This window comes from Melanerpes formicivorus, unplaced genomic scaffold, assembly GCF_026170545.1.
Source record: "Melanerpes formicivorus ecotype bairdi unplaced genomic scaffold, bMelFor1.0.p_v2 SCAF_5, whole genome shotgun sequence".
In the NCBI taxonomy this organism is placed as follows: domain Eukaryota; kingdom Metazoa; phylum Chordata; class Aves; order Piciformes; family Picidae; genus Melanerpes; species Melanerpes formicivorus.
In genome coordinates this window covers 11,396,047-11,416,700 of record NW_027142357.1, presented here as the reverse complement: position 1 = coordinate 11,416,700, position 20,654 = coordinate 11,396,047, and the positions used below count along the sequence as shown (strand labels likewise).

The following is a 20,654-nucleotide window of genomic DNA, read 5'->3' as shown; positions in this document are numbered from 1 at the left end:
AGCAAAGTGTCCTGCACAGGGAGCTTGAGAAATGTTAGCCTCTATTAAATGTGCAGCTTCCCAGTTAAATTGCATTAAATCTCTGTGTAGATGCACTTAAGAGGGACTAACATAGCTGTGATTCAAAGGGAAGTAAACTGGATCACATTTACACCAGTAATTCTGAGAGCAGGCAGGCACAGATACTAGAGCATACACTGAAAGCATGTCATGATGACAGGGGATATCCCAGGTACACACTGCTACTGCACAGCAAATGGAAAGGATGGGGATACAGAATACAGAATTAACCAGGTTGGAAAAGATCCTTGAGATCATCAAGTCCAACCTATCACCCAACACCATGTTATCAACTAAACCATGGCACTAAGTGCCTCATCCAGTCTCTTCCTAAACACTTCCAGTGATGCTGACTCCACTACCTCCCTGGGCAGCCCATTCCAAAGGCCAATCACTCTGTGAAGAACTTCTTCCTAACATCCAGCCTAAACCTCCCCTGGCACAGCTTGAGACTGTGTCCTCTTGCTGTCACAGGTTGCCTGTGAGAACAGACTGACCTCCACCTGGCTACCACCTCCCTTCAGGTAGTTGTAGATGACAATAAGGTCTCCCCTGAGCCTCCTCCTCTCCAGGCTAAACAACCCCAGCTCCCTGAGCCTCTCCTCAGACAGCTTGTGCTCCAAACCCCTCATCAGCTTTGTTGCCCTTCTCTGGACATGTTCCAGCAACTCAACATCTTTCCTAAACTGAGGGGCCCAGAAGTGGACACAATACTCAAGGTGTGACCTAATCAGTGCTGAGAACAAGGGCAGATCTAGGTGACAAGGGCAAATAATCTCAACCCCACTGCAGCATGAGAGCAGCCCCGAGCTGAGTGCATCATCCATCCAGGGGCTGTTCCCCACAGACTTAATATAGTTTAATTACTCTAATTTGGAAATTGATTCAAATCAGCTTTCCTGAAGATATCTGCTTAGAGCAGCCCTCGAGGAACTTAAAAACAAATGGAAGTGGCTTCAGTTGCATATCATCAGCTCCCTCAGATTTGACAAAAATAGAGTAAATGTGCCAACAAAATCCTCCAAAAGGTGCTTTCCCACCTTGCTCTTTACCCAGGCTTTCAGCACAATGAATTTCCAATCTCTCAAGGTTGGAAAAAAATCCTACTGAAGGAAGAAACAGCTAGTACAGGAGGAGTCTGACCCATTTGTCAGGAGTAGGATCAGTGGGGAATAGTGTCCCTGCACATGCACAACCCTCATGGCTCCTCATCACAGAACAATGCAGCTGGTGAACAAAATGGAGCAAAGTCTGTGGCAATCTCTCCTCCCTGGGAGGAGATATAAGGCAAAGATTTATCCATGTGCCAAAGCTGAGCTAGTAAAGTGCTACAAGGTGCACACCTGCATGATGGCTGTTTTCTGGCAAGGTCTCTGGCAGGAGATGCCCAGGTGACCTTGCTATTTAATGTGCTGTGACTAGAGCGCTGTTACACTGGGATTTTACAGCAGGCTCCTGCAGAGCCCTGCAAAGGAGCATCTCTCTTCAGCCGTCTGAGTCAGTTGCTTCCCCCACAGACACACAGCCTGTGCAGGCAGCACAGCACAGGCACAGACACCCCCCCTGTATCACTCAGCACTGGTCGGGTCAACAAGCCACTCCATCATCAGTCAAAGGAAATGAGGCACATTCAACCTGTGCATAAGGAGCAAGCAGCAATTGCTTAGAGCCAGAGTAAGTTTCCAGCCCCTGGGCCTTGCTCCAGCCTATGCACAGTCACACAGCAGACAATAGAAATCTGCACACAGCCAATTACAAGGCATTTTTGTTGACCAGGAGCAGCAATGGTCATGGTCTGGATTGCTTTCATCCATGGGATCCATGAGGGCAGCTTGAGCTACCAAAGCAAGAGCTGATTGTGACCACACCAGTTTATTTTGAGAGATGCAAAAGGCTTCACTTTGGCTTTGCTTTGTCACGGACAGCATGCATACCTGGCTGATGCAGGAGAAAGGTCTGGAAAGAAGCAGCATGCTGGCAAGAAAAGCTTTCTGAAATACTACCTAGCCTGAAAAAAATGCTGATGTTTCATTGAAATGTCACATCTAGAAAGAAAAAAAATCAAGATCAAAATACTGTCCTCTCCTCTGTGGCTCACCCCCTAATTCCTTCAGAGTAGGAACAGTGACTCCTGTGATCTCTAGCTCTCCCAGGTATAAATTCATCAGGTTTCACCCTGGAAATAAGCTCTGTATGGCCTCATCTGTGATCCAGAAACAAACAGCAGAGCAGGGTTCAGATCGCAGATTTTAAATACCAGCTTTCCTCCTGCCATCAGCCCTTGTAACCAACTGATAACCAGAAGCAGAGGGCTTGATATGGTGCTGTTTTCCAGTGCCCTGGATTGATACCCTGTCCTGCAGGAAACAGATGGCCAGTGTGCATCTGAGTGTCACCTCAATTTGTTTAAAGGACACCTGGCTGCCATGCCCAAGTCCTTTCCTGTCACGAATGGATGTGTCCTGAGAGGTCTCCTGCAAAGCAGGAACTTTGCAGCAGCTTTCTGTGGCCTCTCCTTCCCACATAGGTGAGAAGAAAGGAGAGATGGAGCTGTGGTTTGCATTTGCTGACGGTCCACACAACAAGCATATGTGGCCCCTGACCAAGGTGGCACTGATGGTGTGAAGGCAGGGCTGGAGCCTAGGGATCAGCATCTCTGGGAAGCTGTTTGTGGGGAGATGGAAATGTGCCTCAAGGCACTGCCTTGCTGTCTGCAAAGCCTTCTCCCACGCTTCTAAAGAAACAGCATGCCTGAGGCGTGATTTCTCACCTCTCCAGCCCGCGCCCAGGGAGAGCAAAGGCACATATGGCAGCCAGCGCTTGAGGAGGGCTGGCTGGAGGCTGCCACTGTGCCTGGCTGATGGGAGGTTCCTTCCTTGCTGGGTGAGCCATCCTGCCCCAGCCCCTGTCAGGACCTGCTGCTCCTTGGAGTGAGACAGCTTGGTGCATGGCACAGTGCCCTTCTCAGAGAAGAGAAATTGTCCAGCGTGACTCCTCCTCAAACAACCCATTAGAATCTCTGGCCAACATTAACAATGAAGGCTGGAACCTGCTGGCAAACTGAGCTATGGCAAAGCAGGGAATGCCTGCACTGCTGATACCTGCTAGCCAGCAACAGGAATGGGTACTGATGCTGCCCAGCCCACACTGTGGCATCTCCTGGGGTCTGATGCAGGGGTCTGATGGTGGCCCAAGCACCATATGAACTCAGCACTAAGTCCTTCAGGCTGGGGAAGGGAAGGGCTGAGGGCATCCTCTATGAGGCTGTAACTGATGCTAGCTTTTTGTCCTCACTATCTGCCAGTTCATTGCTTCCAGCAACCAGCACTAAGAGTACAAGTCCTATGAAAAGCAGCTGAGTGAACTGGGGTTGTTCAGCCTGGAGAAAAGGAGGCTCAAGGGAGACCTTATTGCTCTCCACAACTACCTGAATGGAGGTTGTAATATGGTGGGGGTTCAACTTCTTCTCCCAAGTAACAAACAGTTTTAAAGGAAACAGCCTCAAGCTGTGCCAGGGGAGGTTTAGATTGGATGTTAGGAAAAAATTCCTCATTGAAAGGGGTGTCAAGCACTGGAACAGGCTGTGCAGGGAAGTGGTGAAGTCACCATTCCTGGAGGTATTTAAAATACCTCTAGATGTGGTTCTGAGGGACATGGTTTAGCAGTGACTTGACTGTACTGAGTTAACAGTTGGACTTGATCATCTTAAAGGTCTCTTCTAACCTAAATTATTCTGTGATTCTAAGAGCATTAGTGCAAAGCCATGTGGCTGGCAGAGCCCCAGCACAAGTAAAGACAGCTTGCTAAACCAGTATCCTTATGCAAACAGTGGCATTTCTCCTCACACCCAGCCCTTCGCAGAGACTTCCTCAGCACACTTTCCAAGGGTCACAAAGCTGGTTGGGTTTGGGATCTGGGGACAGCAGTCTGTCTTCATATTAGAGGCAGGTTGAAAAAGCAAGAAAAGCAGCAAATGGAAAACAAACCTCAGCTATTCTTGCAGGAAGACAAACTAGCACAAAGGTCTGCCCTCCAACTTTTTGCATTGCTCCTCTTCTCCAAGGCAGGTGGTGTTTTATATTCTGCTCCCTCCACATCTCTGCTCCTGCCCTAGTGCAGGAAGAGCTCCTGAAATAGCTGCTCTAGCCGCTTTATTCTGGATGCAAATCATTGGTATTCTGCACGAAGAGCTCCCACTTGGAGAGCTATCCTTCCAGACCTGTTCCAGCTGATTTCCTCACGGAGCTGAAGCCCTTTCTACAAAACCCTTTGGCTGCAAACTGAGCAATCAGCCAGGGTTTGCCTCTTTTCTTCTTTATAATTTCAAACCCATCCCTTCCTCATTTCGTTTCTCTTTATTTCCCTTCCTTCACATCTGCACTGCTGCAGAGCACAGTTAATAAGATTTATGGCTAAATATTATCTGGCATACAGGTAATTTAATATGCGCTTGCTGGTCCGGTTCGAAAAGCAAACAGCTTTTCCCAACATTCTGCTTTTGGCTCAGCTACCTTAATTGTCCATGACATACCATGCACAGGATAAATATTTGGTCCCAGCTCTGAAGGCTCCCCTCCTGCTTTCTGCATGTGGGTTGGAATCTTGGCACTGTTAGGGGATGCCCTTTCCCATGCCAGAGTAAGTAGGCTGCATTCAACTGCAGTTTGACTATCTCTAAGGATGAATTCAATTTGTCTGAAGATGCTTCTTTTCAGGCAGGGTTTTCTCCATTTTACTTAATGCTACCAAAGCAGGAGAGATTGAGGGCTTGGCCAGGAGAGAAGGTGATATATTAAAACTAAGACATGCTATGCCTCCAGCCAAGAAGACAGAAGATGAGAAAAAATTACTTCTCCAAGAGTAATTATGCAGCTCAGTGATTGAATGGGGGAGACAGCTGGGGTTAAGTTCATGCCATACATCCTGTGGCAGCAGTGCTACCAAGAAGACCTTTGATAAGCTCTCACACTGAATAATGAGCAAGGGAAATGAGTATTATCTACTCCAATGACCCAACCAAAATGGCCATGTTCGGTCAGCAGTGGGGGGAAGTACAACACTGCAAAGGGATGCAAGAAATTTGGCACCTGCCTTGCAAAGCAAGAGGGATTTGCTCACACGGGAAGATGGCTGCTGCCCTTCCCTCCAGCCAGGTTGTGTGGGCAGTGTAGCATCAACAGGACATCCCATTGCAGCCTGCAAAAAGCAGCCCACTGGTAAGAAGGAATTTGCAAATAACAGCAGGAATATTTCAAAGAGCTATATTCCCCTGATTAGCCCTCAGCAGGACCAGGCTTTGTGGCACAGGAGGCACTTTCATGATCTGATGACCCATACTTCTCCTGGTGAAAGAAGCAAGCTTTAAGTACTGCTATATTTGTGCTTAGTAAAGTGGGAGACCAGAGGCACTGGCATGTAGGAGAGTCCATGGTTTTCTGCACATGGGCTGTGCCAGAAGGATCTCACTTCACCAAGGTGCAGGTTACCCAGCTCCCCAAAGTGTTGTGATAACTCATGGTGTGAAGAGTGTGCTGGAAGGAGAGAAGCCTTTCTGTCAGTGCCAGATCTCCCTGGCAACTTCTCTGTAAAGCAACAGGAGGAAAAACAGTGCCGAAGTGTAAACTGAGAAACCGCCTAAACCTACAGTCAGCAGGCACAGCAGAGGTCTGCCCTGGGATGGGAAATGTATATCATCTGTCAACAAGAACCACACACAACAAAAGCAAATTCAAGGGAACTTTGCATCTCCTAACTTCCTCTTTTGCCAACTGCTGTGATCTATTTCTTTAAGGTCAGCTATGCTTCCTAGAAGGTAAAGTCTTGTCCCCAGCTCCACTGGCCTGTCAGATTCCTATGCACTCTTCTCCTCCATTCCTATCAACTGCAGACCTTGCAATACTTATAGAATATGTTGCACAGCAAGACCTTGCTCCATCTCAGCCCCTTGGATGAGAATATGCTGTGAATCTTCTGGTCTGCACCAACTGACAGCCTTGCACACAGCTAAGAGCAGCAAGCAGAGGATTAAGCATCCCAAAAGCTTTCTGCAAGGCCCACAGATGAGCAAAGGAGGACGGAGGCCACATACGACTGAGAGTGCTTCAGACAGCCCATCTGCAATGCAGTGCAATCAAGTAGTGACTCTGTGGCAGCCTGAACTCTTGATGAGACAGTGCAGAGCGCTGCGCGGGCAGTTTTCCCTTTAATGGAGGGCACTCCCTTGGAACAAGCGTTTGGCACCAGATGAGTGAGGAATGAGATGGCTCTAATCCCATAATTTAATTAGAGCTGTGTAGAGCTGCCTAACAAAAAGACCATTTCCTGAGCAGGCTGCAGATCTGGGTGTCTGGCTGCTCACTCTGGGCTGACAGCCTGGACTCTCTTGCTTCTGCTCTGTCACAGAAAGGTAGTGCAGAGTTTTTCTAGCCCTGCTCTGTCTTATTTTAACTTCTCATGGGTTTTAGCCAAAGGAGCATTGGCTTGGACTCCCCCAAGCTGTACACCCTCATATTTGTGATCAAAGGACTAGCTGGTGCTCTCTGATAGGGAGGGGATGAGCAGCAGCTCTGGTTTTATCCTGCAGAGGCAGGACATGTCAGTGAAACCCTAAGTTCCAGATGTCCTTCCATGTGTGTGGGAAGTTCCAGGTCTCCTTCCATTTTGCAGCCAAGCAAAAAGGATGAGTATGACAAGAGAAGGTCTGGCTGAAGGAGTGTGCTTTGGGTAGTCAGGTTGCATCCTGCATTGAAAAAGGGGTCCTGGCACCCTGGTCTCACACCATGCCATGGGCAGGGGTCTCACTCCAAGTTTTCAGGATCCCCCCCAGCTGTGTGGGGTGCACTGAAAAGCCATCCTCCAGATGACGAGATAAAGCAGCTCCTATATGCACTCCCATATATACTACAGGACAATCCAAGATGGCATTGGATGGATATCACTTTGTAGGTCAATCAGTGCTTCTCCCAGCTGGCCTCAGTGCTCAGCTTTCATGTTGTGGCCTGTCCGTGTCCATGATGGAGTGAAAGAAGCTAGGCATGAGGGACCATGGAGAGCATGCAGGCTAAGCCTAGCCTGAAATCTGAGTGGAGTCAACTCAGCATGAGGTTTTGGTCTGAGCCTTTCTGGCTTGCTCTGACCCAAGCATGCCTGGCTCCCAGCAGCCTCTCAGGGCTCAGCCAGCCACAAAGCTCCCCTGGTGCAAACAAATTCCTGCACAGCAGCAAAACCCCAGGCTAGCCAACAGCACCATGCCTAATTAACAATAATGGGCTCCTTGCCACATATCTTCCAGGCCCAAGCTTGCACCTGCCCCAGTAATTCCTGCCCCATTATGTTTCCCGGATGCTCCAAGGTGAAAGGGAGCTTTGTACAGGAGCCTGAGGCAACCCTGGGATGCAACAAGCTCCTGCACCAAGTCCTGACACTGGGAGAAAGGGAAGTCAAGGGCATCCCATTCTACTCCTCAAAGACTCAGCAAGAACTCCCAAACCCAATGGAGAAGAGGAAGAAAGTAGTTCTGGCATCTCACTAAGTGTCCGAGCCAGTGTCCCTGGCCATGCACTGCTGGGCACCTGTGCAGGTCACAGCCCACAGAAATAGCCCCCAGAAGATGTCACAAGCACCAGTTCCATAGAAACGCCCCCAGGAAACATCACACAGAATTACAGAATGTTAGGGGTGGGAAGGGACCTCAAAAGATCATCTAGTGCAACCAGACCAGGATCACCTAGAGTAGGTCACAGAGGAACACATCCAGGCGCGTGCTGAATGTCTCCAGACAAGGAAACTCCACAACATCTCTGGGCAGCCTGTTCCAGTGCACTCTCAGCCTCACAGTGAAAAAGCTTTTCTTGTGTTCATGTGGAACCTCCTAGGTCACTGGCCCAGTGCTCCAAACTGGGGGAAGCAACTGCCGGCTGCAACAAATACAGATTCAATGAGCCATTCTGCTACCCTGGCAAGGGTTCTGGCACCTCAGAACATCAGGGATAGACCACTGCCCAGAGCTGTGGCTCTATGGTCCTACTGCTGGAAGTCCCCTGCCTGCCCCAGCTCTGAGGAAGGTCTGCTGTAAGCAGCTTCTTATAACAGCTTCAGCTAAAGGAATTCCCCAGTGTTGCAGAATTTTCTACCTCTTTTTGTAAGCTGAAGGCTGCTTGCAAGCTGCACCAAGACCAAAGCCCTTGTATTTTGTCCCCCAACCTTTTTTCTAAGCCTGTTGCATGATGAGAGCAGGTGAGACCCAGCCTGGAGGGACCATTTCTTTGTGCTCTCTTGAGGAAACCCCTCACACAACACTGTGGTTAAACAGGGATTTCCCTGTTATGGAGCCTGCTGTTTTGCTCACAGACCTGCAGCTGGGGCAGGAATCGAAGCAGCTCCAGTGTTTGATATCTTCAGAGGCAGAGAACAGGTAGGAACAGCAGCTGAAAGCCACAGAGAATTAGAAAAACTGCTCCTAGTTTGCAAACAGAAACAAGAAGAAAGGTTCATAAATCTGCTCCCCTGGCTGCAAGGTAGTGCTCTTAGAATCATAGAATCAATAAGGCTGGAGAAGACCTCAGAGATCATCAAGTCCAACCTGTCACCCAATACCTCCTGACAACCAAACCATGGCTCCAAGTGCCACAGCCAAGCCCCTCTTGAACACCTCCAGGGATGGGGACTCCACCACCTCCCTGGGCAGCACATTCCAATAGCCAATTACTCTTTCCATGAAGAACTTTCTCCTCACCTCCAGCCTAAACCTCCCCTGCCACAGCTTCAGACTGTGGCCTCTTGTTCTGGGGTTGGGTGCCTGCCTGGGAGAAGAGACCAACCCCCACCTGGCTCCAACCTCCCTTCAGGGAGTTGCAGAGAGGAAGAAGGTCTCCCCTGAGCCTCCTCTTCTCCAGGCTATTTGACTCAGGTGTAGTGATGCTCTTTGGCTGCACGTGAACCATCCTGCTTGCCATCCAAGCTTGTCCCCACCTGTCCCCACCCTGCCAAGCCTGTCCCCACCACCCCACACAGGTGAAAATCAGCACCAGGCACAGCCAGCCTCTGATACTCCAGGACAAAGCCTGTAAAAGCATTACGGTCATGCCATCTACCTAACTTACTGGGTCCTCCTGAAGGACCTTTGTAATTTCTAGTGCACTTGCTACTGCTTTCCCCAAAGGATCTCCCTCTTTCTCTTCCAAAATATCTAGGCAAAGGCTGAAATATGATGTTTCAGAATCCAGGGAGAAGAAGATTACTGTGATTTAACAGAGATTCTCACGAGGATGAATCCAGTACCTCTGATGTCAGCAGCTCTGCAAGCTAGACCTGCTCAGTACCTCTGTAGAAAACTGACTGAGATTGTGTTCCCATTGTTAGTACCTAAGGGACTCCTAGGTAAGAAGAGATTCTAACAATGGCCAGTTGCTTGGACCAAACCTAGACCTCACTGAGTTGGTCTGCAAAGCATCAGGCAGGGTTCTTCCCACCAGTTTCCTTTTTTCTTTTTACAGAGAACCTGCATTGTGCAGTTACATCTAGCAGAAGCAGAGCAGTAGAAAGTTCCCTGCTCCCAAATCCCCACATTAGCTCTGTAAGTTAGCTAAGTTAGTTTTGTTCTCATAAAAGCCTTCTCTTTGCTTCCTCCATCAACATGTGCTGCAGCATTTCTGGCTTTTCTAGAAAACCCACTCCACACAAATCCCTCCATCACTGCTGCATTATCATAGGTGTTGCCACACAATTGGCTGACTTCAGCTGTAGCCTCCACTACTTCCAGCTCTGATACAGAATTACAAGAGTGGGTTGGGTTGGATAGGACCTTAAATATCATCTAGTTGCAAACCCCATGCCACGGGCAATGATACCTTCCACTAGAGCTCCATCCAACCTGGCCACAAACACTTCCAGGGCAGGTACTTCCACAACCTCTCTAGGCAAACTGTTTCAATGCCTCGCCAACCTCACAGTAAATTTCTTCCTTATGTCTAACCTAAATCTCCCCTCTTTCAGTTTAAAGCCATTACCCCTTGTCCTTGTAAAAAGTCCCTCACCATCTTTCTTCTTCTTAAATACTGAAAGGCTGCAATAGGGTGTCGCTGGAGCTTTTTCTTCTCCAGACTGAACAATCCCAACTCTCTCCTCCTGTTCTCACAGCAGTGTTCCAGCCCTCTGAGCGTTTTTGCAGCCTCTCCAACTCCAACAGGCCCATGGGTTTCTTATGTGCAGGGCCACAGAGCTGAATGCAGTACTGCAGGTGAGAGCTCACAAAAGCAGACTAGAAGATGAAAGTCACCTTCCCTTATCTGCTGATCTTGGCATGACACAGACTTTGTTGGTCTTTCCTTTAAAGTGTAAAGAAAGCTCTCTGCATACCCCAGCTAGCCTTGAGTTTACCCATCTTCTCAGTGAGCCATGTGGCACTAGGCTGTAATTACTTTCCATGTCCTTCTTCCTGACATGAAGCAAGCAGCAGAAGTGAGGGAGTCAGGATTTCCAGCTATTGCTTGTCCAAACGCACTTCATTCAGCTGCCTTCCTCACAAACATGCAGTGTAGCACTGACCTTCCAGTTTAAAGGTGTTGGACTTGTTCTTTGGGACATCTTGACCCAACACATTCCTCCTCATACATTCTGCTCTTCAGAAACATAAGAGACTGTGAAGTGAGGAGGCAGTTCAGAAGAGGTTACAACACCAGCTGGTGACACAAGATATGCGATTTATTACCCTGTTCTACTTCAGGCTTTGCATGAATCATGAGTGACTCAGTTGCTTTGAAAGCAATAGGAGCTGGATGTCTATATAAACAGCATAAAAGGCTAAGGTGACATTAGTGCTTAGTGGACACTGATATTCACTTTTGAATATAGTTCCCTGGTGGTAACAGGGATATAGAACTGCTGGGGTGAGCAGTGAGTTTCACTCCCAAAGGCCAGCAATCGCTCCAGTAGGCTGCAGGAGGTGTGAGAGGGACATGAGCTCATGGCCATTTCAGCCATCCATACCTGGGGAAGGCAGTTGTTTTGAACAAGCTGTGCCCTTTGGGCCTGCAGCACCTAATTGCCAGGGAAGCTGAGGAGAAAGAGGGAAAACAAACACTCCACAAATAAAACAAAAGAAGTTTCTGAACAATGATTGGTTTACCACAACCTCACTTCCATCAAATCTCAAAAAAAAACAAACCACCACCCTGGAATAATTTCACCCCTACATCATGTTACGTAGTTTCTGGAGCTAAATAACTGCTTTGGGGAGGAAAGCAGCACTGTTGCTCTCCAGCAGAAAACCAAGACACTGGATTTATATATATATATATACACATAATTTTTTTTTTTTTCCTGCAAGATGGAAAGGCTAGTGGTTTCTGGCAGGAATGAGGAGATATTTATACCAGGTCGTGCACACAACTGCAAAGCCCTTCCAGTACAAGGGAGAAGCCAGACCAGCAGGCTGGCAGGGATCCCTGCCAGGAAGGGAACTCACAAGCCTGTGAAGTGCAGCAGTGGAATCAGAAAAGATAAAACATGAGATTGAAGGAGGGCAAGGAGGAAGAGAGGAAAAATTGCAGCTATGGATGGACTAGCAGAACATGAATGCCACAGGAGAGAAATGGAGGCAGCAAAGGGAGTGTGTCAGAACCAAGTGAATCAGGCAGCGACATGGTAATTAGCCTGGCTTTCCCAGAGGAAAGGTGTTTACATCAGGAAGATTTTCTTCTGGTGTAAATCAGGACCAGCACAAAACATCTATCCAGCTCCTGTACCTACAGTCAGTGCTCTAACCAGCACTCCCAGTACATAGGGACAAGCTGGGCACTGGAAAGGGTGAGTGGGTGATGGGAGTCCAACTCTCTCTAACCTGGAACAGTTTTCCTGCCGTAAGCTACATATCTCTCAAAACAGAGGGAATGAGGGCAGTCTGCCAGCCCACCTCATCAGGTGCCAGGTGGAAAAACAACAATCCTGTTTTTATAAGGAACATCCAAAGATGTCAAGGCCTGTCTGAAAGATTCTTGTAGGGTATTATTACATCTGACTCGTCAGTAGCATGGCCCATCAGATATCCATCTTCCTCCTCCACCATGTCTGACCTCAGGATAGGCAGTGGCTGTCTGCTCACTCAGGATGACTAAAGCAGGGAGCCCAGGATTTGATCCAGCTTTTTTCAGCCCAGGATTGCACCCACACAATGCTTCTTCTCCAAAGAAAGGATCTGGGGGTTGGGTTTTGGTAGTGTATCTTACTTCAAATTAAGGATAGTCACCACAAGTGACACCCATGTAAAAATTCACCTTGTTTTATATCATTAAAACCTTATGGTATAGACAAATTTAGGTTTTTATCTTGAGTGTAGCCCTCACACCTTGGGAAGTTATACCACATTGCTTCACAAGGATACTGGGAATATGAAATATCACATCAGCATCTCATCTAATGTGGTAGGAGTAGTACATATATAGTCCTAAATTAAGGTGCCCAGCAGCATCTCTTTCATCAGCAAGTACAGTGAAATAGGCATGCCGATTTTTGACGCTCTCCTCATGCTGAAATGCCCTCCCTGAGCAGCTGAAAATGCTCTGTAATTCACAATGCTGATAGTGGGAGAGTCCAGGTAATGCTTCAGGTACGCAGGGAGAATTTGGAGAATTCTGGATCTGCAGTTCATAAAAATGATAGCTGTGGGCAAGTAATTTCAAGTTAGAAATAAATAAGCCTTGGCAGAGAGATGGTAAATAAAACCCTGTATGTTTGCTCATTGACCAAGAAGACATCTAGCAAAAGCTTAGCATCATTGATGGGGCAGGAAGCATTAAGGAAAAGAGCTACAAATATACACCCAGCCTGAATGCCATCTTGGCCTGATGTGTCTACCACAGACTTGAACCCTTCTGGCTGTGTGGCAGGCCTTCAAAGTAAGACAGTGGTGGCTGCGTTTCACACTGCTCATAACACGACAGCTGGGAAATGAATCTTGTAGAAGATGGGGTTCTGTGGTGATGAGGCTGAGCTGCTTTTCAGCTACCAGGGCATGGGACAAAACCATAAAGTCACTTCCCATGGGCTGCTGGGGAGGGTCAGAAGATGGGAAAGGCTTTTTAGCATCAGGTTTTCTCAGCTCCCACCTCCATAAGCCATGTCTTACTTCAGTCAAGCCAGCCAAGACTGCGGAATGCTGCCCACAGCTGTTGAGTAATACAGCCTTCACATACTCTTAAGGTCTGGACTGGTCCTTCTGAAGAACTGGAGAGCAGTAGAGAGGACAATACCATACTGAGGAATTCTCTTTGCATGCAGAAAGAACAACAAAATCTGAGTATATCTGGTCTAGGTAGCATGCACTGAATGCAGGCAAGTCAGGACCAATCTGTTAATAGCCAGCAAGCTCCTACTCAGTAGCCTCCTCCTAAAAAGGAAAGCAGGAGGAGCTTATGTCAGACTTGGCTTGAAGTGCCTATATGCATGACTGAAGGAAGAGGCTTCTAGCTTGTGACAGGAGGCCAAGTGACTCAGTAGTGGTGGGTGGGGGCAACAAGAGAAGGGGATGTGGTTAGGGAACAAGGCGTGAGTCACCAAGGAAGCACATATGTTGATAACAGCTGGATAAACTCAAGGCAGAGACGTGAGGTCTGCTCAGGAGAAAACCCAAGCTGTACTGGAAGCCAAAACGTGAAGGCAGCAGCCCTAAGGGCCAGTGCAATAGAGAGCTGTAAATGCCTGACACAGGCTTTTCCTGCTCTGCAGATCAGCAGGGGTTGCAAGATGATTATCTTGCAACAGGCAAGGTGTGGCCATGCTCTAGGCCACATTCTTGTATCTCAGGGACTGTGTTTTCAGCAGTCATGTAGGGTTGGAGTCAGCCCTGTTCACAGAGCTCAGTCAAGTACTCTCCATTATAGCCCTGCAACCTCATGTCACCATGAGGGATAGATAGATCTCTCCTATCTCACATCTGTGTGCCCTGTGTGCTGCCTTTGGAGGCTTGGCTTCCTACAGGGCAAGAGGCATGAGCTCAATGGAGTCATGGGACAGTACAAGTTGACCTGAAATCTGCCACTGTCTCCTCTTCCCCATGGTGCTCAAAAGCTCAACTAAGGTTGAAGGGGCTTCAGACAGCCTAAGATCCCACTGAAGACAATAGTGGTGAGGGAAGATTCATTAGAGTTCATTGGTCAATGCTGATAGCCTGAAGAGAGAAATGGGTGGAAGGCCAGAGGAAATATACAGATGGTTCAACACCCACCCATGCCCACTAAGCTCACCAAATATCCCACCTTGTAGCTCACCATGGATGCGCTAGCATTATCTGGAAAGGCACACCTTTGCCTAGTGTGAGTGACACATAGGCTGCAAGCAACGGTCCCTCCTCAAGTTCCACATAGCTCCTGGAGTACACCAGAGCAGAGATCTGCAGTGACTGTTTCTTGCAGTTTGGCTCACCTATTCCTGTGCTTGCCACCACCATGTGATTTGGGATGGTGTCATCAGAGCACACTGCCTGTCAGAGGATTTTTGCACTGCGGGAAGCCAGAAGCGAGCTATAGGTTTCCAAAACACCTGTGACACTGATCCTGCAGCTGCTGAGGAACCTCAGGTAGGTATGTAGTCAAGTATGTTCACCAAGGAGATCAAGAAAACAAGACTACAGGTGTAATTATCAAGTCCCAGGGCCACTGAGCGTGTTGCTCACCATTCACTGCTTTGTTGAGCCCACAGGCCTGGGAGGCCACGAAGGAGCACATGCTGGAGGCAGGACTCTTGCTAGGTCCTTTGCAATGCATTAGTCATGCAGAGGACGTAGAGGCGGCAGCCAGTGCTCAGTATGGGATCATGCCTCACCCTCCTAATCCCTGCTTTCCCACAGGCGCTGTCTAGCTCACAGCTCACACAGTCCATGTCTAAAACATCCCTGAATACCTAAACCCCCTCCCTCCCTGAGAGCATGGTTTGCTGCAGCTTGCCCGCTCAGTTGGATCTGCCTTCCGTTCCTCCCTTCCCAGCAGATCCCTAGAGGTGTGGGCTCATTGCCTTGGCCACTCTGAAACCTGAGAGGTTCACTGCTGACTAACAAGGAATGTGTCACAGTCACAAGCCTGCTCTTTAGCATCCATTGATGCTGTGGTGCTTCCTTTTCAGTGGGGAAATGGGACAGAAGCTGTACCAGTGTGGCACAGAAGGGCAGAGCCAGCCTGGGCGAGGGAAGTGATGCCTCCTTGGAAACAGCAGCTTTGGTTCTCCGTGATCTTGTGGTCTCAGTCAGACCCTGGCGCTGCCCACAGGTGCAGGACATGTTGGTGTCCCGCAGAGAGGGGGCAGCAGCTTACCAAAGGCACAGGGCACTGCAGCATGTGAGATGTGCTTGCCATTGCTCACAGTACCAGGGACAGGAGTCCTCAGGTGAAAGAATGAGGCAAGTGGTGAGCTGGAAAGAAGATGAAGACAATCTTTGGCACAGAAACTGGGGGAAAACAGTGAAATTCCTGAGCACAGGGAAACCACAAAACACCTGCCCAGCTCAGGCAGGAATGCACAAGGACCCTGGCCATCTTCTCTGCAGGAGAATGTTGCTTTACAACGAAACTCGTTTTATTTCTGAACAATCAAGTCACCCAGAGTGGAGCTGCTGAAGGAAAGCACCGTTCATGCCAGCATATGCAGCTAGAGGAGAGTGAGGGCCCACATGCTCATTACAACAACATCTACAAAAGCTATTGATGATAGCTTCTAGGACGTCAGAACCTGAACTTAAGGACACAGTTGCAGTGATGTTATCTTCCCATGATCCCACGACAAGAAGCAAAGTACCCACAGCTGGAAGAATGGCTTAAAAGCAACCACACACAAGGAAGTCCTCAAGAAACTCAGGTTTCTCCCAATACCTACACCTTGGGGTGCAATCTGAACATCATCCAGCACTATGCAAACTGAACCACATGCAGTTTCCATTTCCAGGAGGTTTCTTTCTAGTTCTATGTCTCTGAATGCCAAGACCTGAAGGTAAAAACATGGTATCTCACAACTTCTTGACTGTATGAGCACTTTGTCCATCCTGGGCAGATGAGACTCTTTTTTTCCATGCCTTGCCTTGACAGAGGAACAATGCAATCAACGTGTCTTGGAGCAGTGCACTATTTAGACATATATCTGGAAGGACAGCAATGACCCACTTGTTTCCAGAAGAAGCTCCTAAACTCTTCCTAAAATTTGCAACAGAGCCAGGTTCTGATGTCCAAAGCTTCTCCTGTCTCTAATCCTCCAAGAGATGTAGGAGTGAAAAGCTTCCAGCTCTATTGCCTGTGTGGGCATCACCTCTCATTCAGCTTCATGCATAGTGTTTGGTGTCAGCACCAGCTGGCAGCCAGGAATCCCATGGGCTTTGTGTGAAACAGCCTCCCACTGCTTTTGCCTCTTCTAGTGCTTGGAGGTAACCAGGAGTTCATCATTAAATTGTCTATCTAGATGTGTTCATCTGCCACATAGGCCCAGCCACATCCTGCTTTTGGAGCTGGGCAGTGCAGGACCACCAGGGCTTTGGAGAGTTGCTGCTGGTGCTGCCAGCCAGGGTCACTACACTCAAGATACCTTGCTTGCCCACTTGGGGCTGGGATGCTCCCACCATGCATGGGCCACCCAAACCTCTGCCTGCTTGGTGAGTTCCTGAAATCTCAGCTGACTTTTGCCAAAGGAGGCTTGATTACTCTGAAGAATAATCACATTAAATGCTAGATACCAATGGGAAATTACTTTATGTCAAGCCCGTATTTGCCAGCATGTGCTGTAAATGAGTATTTGATGATGTTAACAACCCTGATGGAAAAAAAAGATTTACATTAACACCTCTGAGCTGAATACAGTATCTGGTGCCTGCATGTTGTAAAAAGCAACAGAAGCAACAGGAACCATGACTCTGCTTTGTGGGCCCTCATCAAGGGTTGATTTTGTTTCACTGAGAAAAATCTTTCTTTATAGATTTATTAGCTAGCACCTGCCCATAGGGGTTTCACAAACACATCAAGGATGCCTTTCCTTGCCAGTATTCATTTTGGTTGCTGCAGGTGAGGTATGAGGGCTAAACACAAAGGGCTCTGAAGAGGTCCCAGAGTAAAGTTGGATAGGATGAACAAGAGTTGAACAAGAGTTCCAGGACAGATCAGCTTCCCTGGAAAGCCAAAATGTGCTCTGTATGTTCTGCTAGATCCAAAGAGCTTATAGCTTTGCTACAGAAAGTCATGTGTGCTTGGTGTCAGGAGTGAGCCCTATGCTAGAGCATGTCCTGGGCTGGGTCCAGGAAACCCTGCAGGGCAGAGAGACTTGTGAAGCTGCATGCACACTTTTCCCAAGCTGGCAGCTTGCTGAGAGTGCACTTCTTACCCTGCTTCTATCCACTCCCTCCTGAAGGCAGAGAGCACTGTTGCTGAGCAGCCTCAAGCATAAATCTCCTATGGAGAGCAATTCAAGCAGTGCAGTGGTGGGGGGGCACTAGACCACAAAGGCACTAATTTCTGGCAGCAGGAACATTCATGTTAAGAATTGCATTAGTTAATTGTTCCAGGATTACACTACTTCACAAAAGCCATGTAGGATCATTTCCTTGCCTTGATAGCCTTAATGATGCTCCTGTGTGTCAAGCTGGGAAGGCACCTAACAGAAAGTTTACAGGTTTAGAGAAGCTGGAAATGGAGCCAGCTAAGATTATTAGAGGAGATACAGGTGCACACAGACAAGTGCCCACATGTAGGCATGGGTGTCACACTGGTAAAGTGAAATCATCAGGTTGCAGCCTTCACTTTTTTGCCAATTTTCAGTCTGCCCTAGGCATGCCTTCACATTACAACAGCAATTATTCTGAGTGGAAATAGCTCTACACAGGTAAAGCACTTTCATGGCAGCACTGATGTCCTCACTAGGGGGATGGTAGAGAGACTGCTGAATTTCTAGCCACGTGCCTGCCTCATATCCAGCCCACGTTCACCTGTTCTGTGACACAGTATCTTAATGTAACAGCCTTTGCAAGGGAAGCAGATAAGGGGCAGAACTGTACCTGCATTCAGTTTGCTATTTCCACAAGCCCACTCTTTAGCATCCCCTTGTAGGACAGGATCTCCACTGCCTGCTCCTCCATACCATTTCTACTGGCAGTTTGCTCTTCCTGAGCTATAAGAAACATTCCAGAGAAAGTCTAATCAGAGCTTTGTATGGAGGCAGCAACATTTCCCTCTCTGCTAAATACATCTCTTGGAACTGCATTAAAAACATCTGCCTGCGCCTATAGTCATCCTGCAATTAGTTACTACTCCACTTCCTCTTCCTCTGGCAATTCACAAGGATGAGAGTCAAGCACATAGAATAAGGTTTTATTAATAGATCCAAACACACTACCTGAGTTGCAAGATCTCACACCACTTCTTGTAAACAATCCTCAAGATTGCTCCATCCACCCTGTGTGACATTCAGGTCCTCTTCCAGATTGGCAATGCTCTCAACTGTCCCATCTGCAGAAGCAATCAGTACACTCTTCCATGTGTGCCTAGGACACATTAAGAAAGATATCAATGAAGACAGGTTCCAGAAGGAATCCTTGAGCAGTGCTGGTCACTTCTGAACACATCCTGTTGCCTCTCTCTCATCCTATTTCCCACCCACTTGATATTTCTGTAACAAGGTTCAGGTTTACTCACTTCAGTAGAATTAGAAATAAAAAGTACTAAGTTTTTTTTGCTTCATATGTTTAAGTGTGCAATATCACACAAACGTTCAGATGAGCTGTTCATATGAGCACTTGCTCAAAACATTGTCATAGCTTACCTTGTCTGCAATCAGTCCTTCCATCCAAGGAGTCCTACCAGTAGGTCAGAGGCGCTTGACATAAGAGATTGGGTCTCAAGCTAGGTGTCTTGTCAATGGCTTGGACTGTGGAGGGGGGTGGAAGCACCAATGCGTGCATGGATGTGTAGAAGTCAGTGATGCTTCTACAGTTGGAGAAGAAAATTATACATTAATGACTTCTTTGCTTTCAAAAGATGTGCATGCAGCTGAGTCTATAAATGGAAAGAAACTTAATGGTCCCACTCCTTTGGCACAAATACTCAATGATGTATTCTTCTGTAAAGAACGTCCCTGGCAGAGCCAAAGACACCAAGGCCAAATTAGAACAGGTCCAAAACTCAGCTAAAGAAACAAAATCTGTTGAGGCTAATGGTATCAGTGATAAGAAGTATTATGGATTACCATTTCCAGGAAAACAGCCCTATCTTGCAAGGACAGGAGAGTCATGTGTTTGTGTTTCAGGGAGCAAAGCAACAGGACCTTGACCGTTTGGAAGTCAAAAGCATCACTAATTTCCACAGAACCAGAGATCCTCACCCCAAATGCTCTGAGTGATGTCTAATAGAGGTGTCTAATAGACATCTAATAGAGGAATGGGCTGCCTGGGGAGGTGGTGGAGTCACCATCACTAGAGGTGTTTAGGAGGAGACTTGATGGGGTGCTTGGTGCCATGGTTTAGTTGATTAGATGGTGTTGGATGATGGGTTAGACACGATGATCTCAAAGGTCTCTTCCAACCTGTTCTGTTCTATGCTATTCTATGCTATGCTATGGCTAAGATGCTCAGGTTTACGTCATCCTTCTATCAATAGCATACAGCTGCCAGATCTGCTGGGTCCTGCCCATCTCACTGTGTGAGCACATGGGGCCACTTCAGGCATCCCTTGGAAAGAGAGGAGAGATGGAAGCATAACTGCACATTTCAGGACTGGAGGTTTCACACAAGAGCAAATACATGAGACCACCTGCATTCTTGCTGAGAGATAATTTCCCAGGAATCCATCATGAGAAATGGATGTTGTGACACCACCACCACCCCAGCAACATCTCTGTATCTCAAAAGGATCACTGCTTTGTCCTTCCTTGGGCAACACTTACTGCTCTTTACTGATCACTCACAGATCTCAGCAGAATTCCTGCTAGATGGAGAGCTACTAACTCAGCATACTGAAGGCTAAAGAGAGATGATGACACTTTAAAAATGCATGCAGCATTTTATATGAGCTTTCTGGGACATATATGACTGCAATGCAGATGAAGGTTCAAGAGCATTTTGTACCTCACACATCTTGCTGCCTAACAGCACATGCATATCCTACTGCTGTGATTCAGTTACACTCCATGACCTATGAAGGTGGCACCGCTTGGTGGGCTTCCAGGCTCTGCCTTGGTGCCAGACAAGACTGGAAATAATTTCTGGAGACAGGGAAGCAGTTGCCCTAGGCAAACTTTTGTGCATTAAACGTCTGGTGGAGCCATATGAGAGTCAAAAGCCAAAACAATTAAAAGTCAAGGGTTGATGTCCTTCTTGGTTTATGGGAAGTTTCACTAACTTGCACTAGGAGAAGACCATCTCCTCTACAGAAGAGTCAGGACAGAGGACAAAACCACCCCCCACCCCCCCACCCAATCAATAATTGAGTATTTGAGGTGCCTCAGAGATAAAGCAACTTCCTCTTCTTTGTACAAGGCTTTCAAAGATGAGCAGAGATCATTCAGGCACTAAAGCAATGCCCAGACCAGTGTCCCCCACTTCACCCCTCAGTGTATTCTGCACAGGTAGGAGGAAG

At 47.8% G+C, this 20,654-nt stretch overlaps 1 protein-coding gene across 1 annotated transcript in view; it reads right to left on the bottom strand.

Moving 5' to 3' along the window:
* Positions 1-20,654, bottom strand: part of SH3BP4 (SH3 domain binding protein 4) — a 166,625-nt gene that overhangs the window by 133,025 nt on the left and 12,946 nt on the right. The window contains exons 7-9 of the mRNA XM_068138103.1: positions 18,844-19,007; positions 18,418-18,565; positions 18,080-18,192 (exon numbers count right to left, since the gene is read on the bottom strand). The gene's annotated coding sequence lies outside the window, so the exon portion shown is untranslated. The remainder of the gene's footprint in view (positions 1-18,079; positions 18,193-18,417; positions 18,566-18,843; positions 19,008-20,654) is intronic.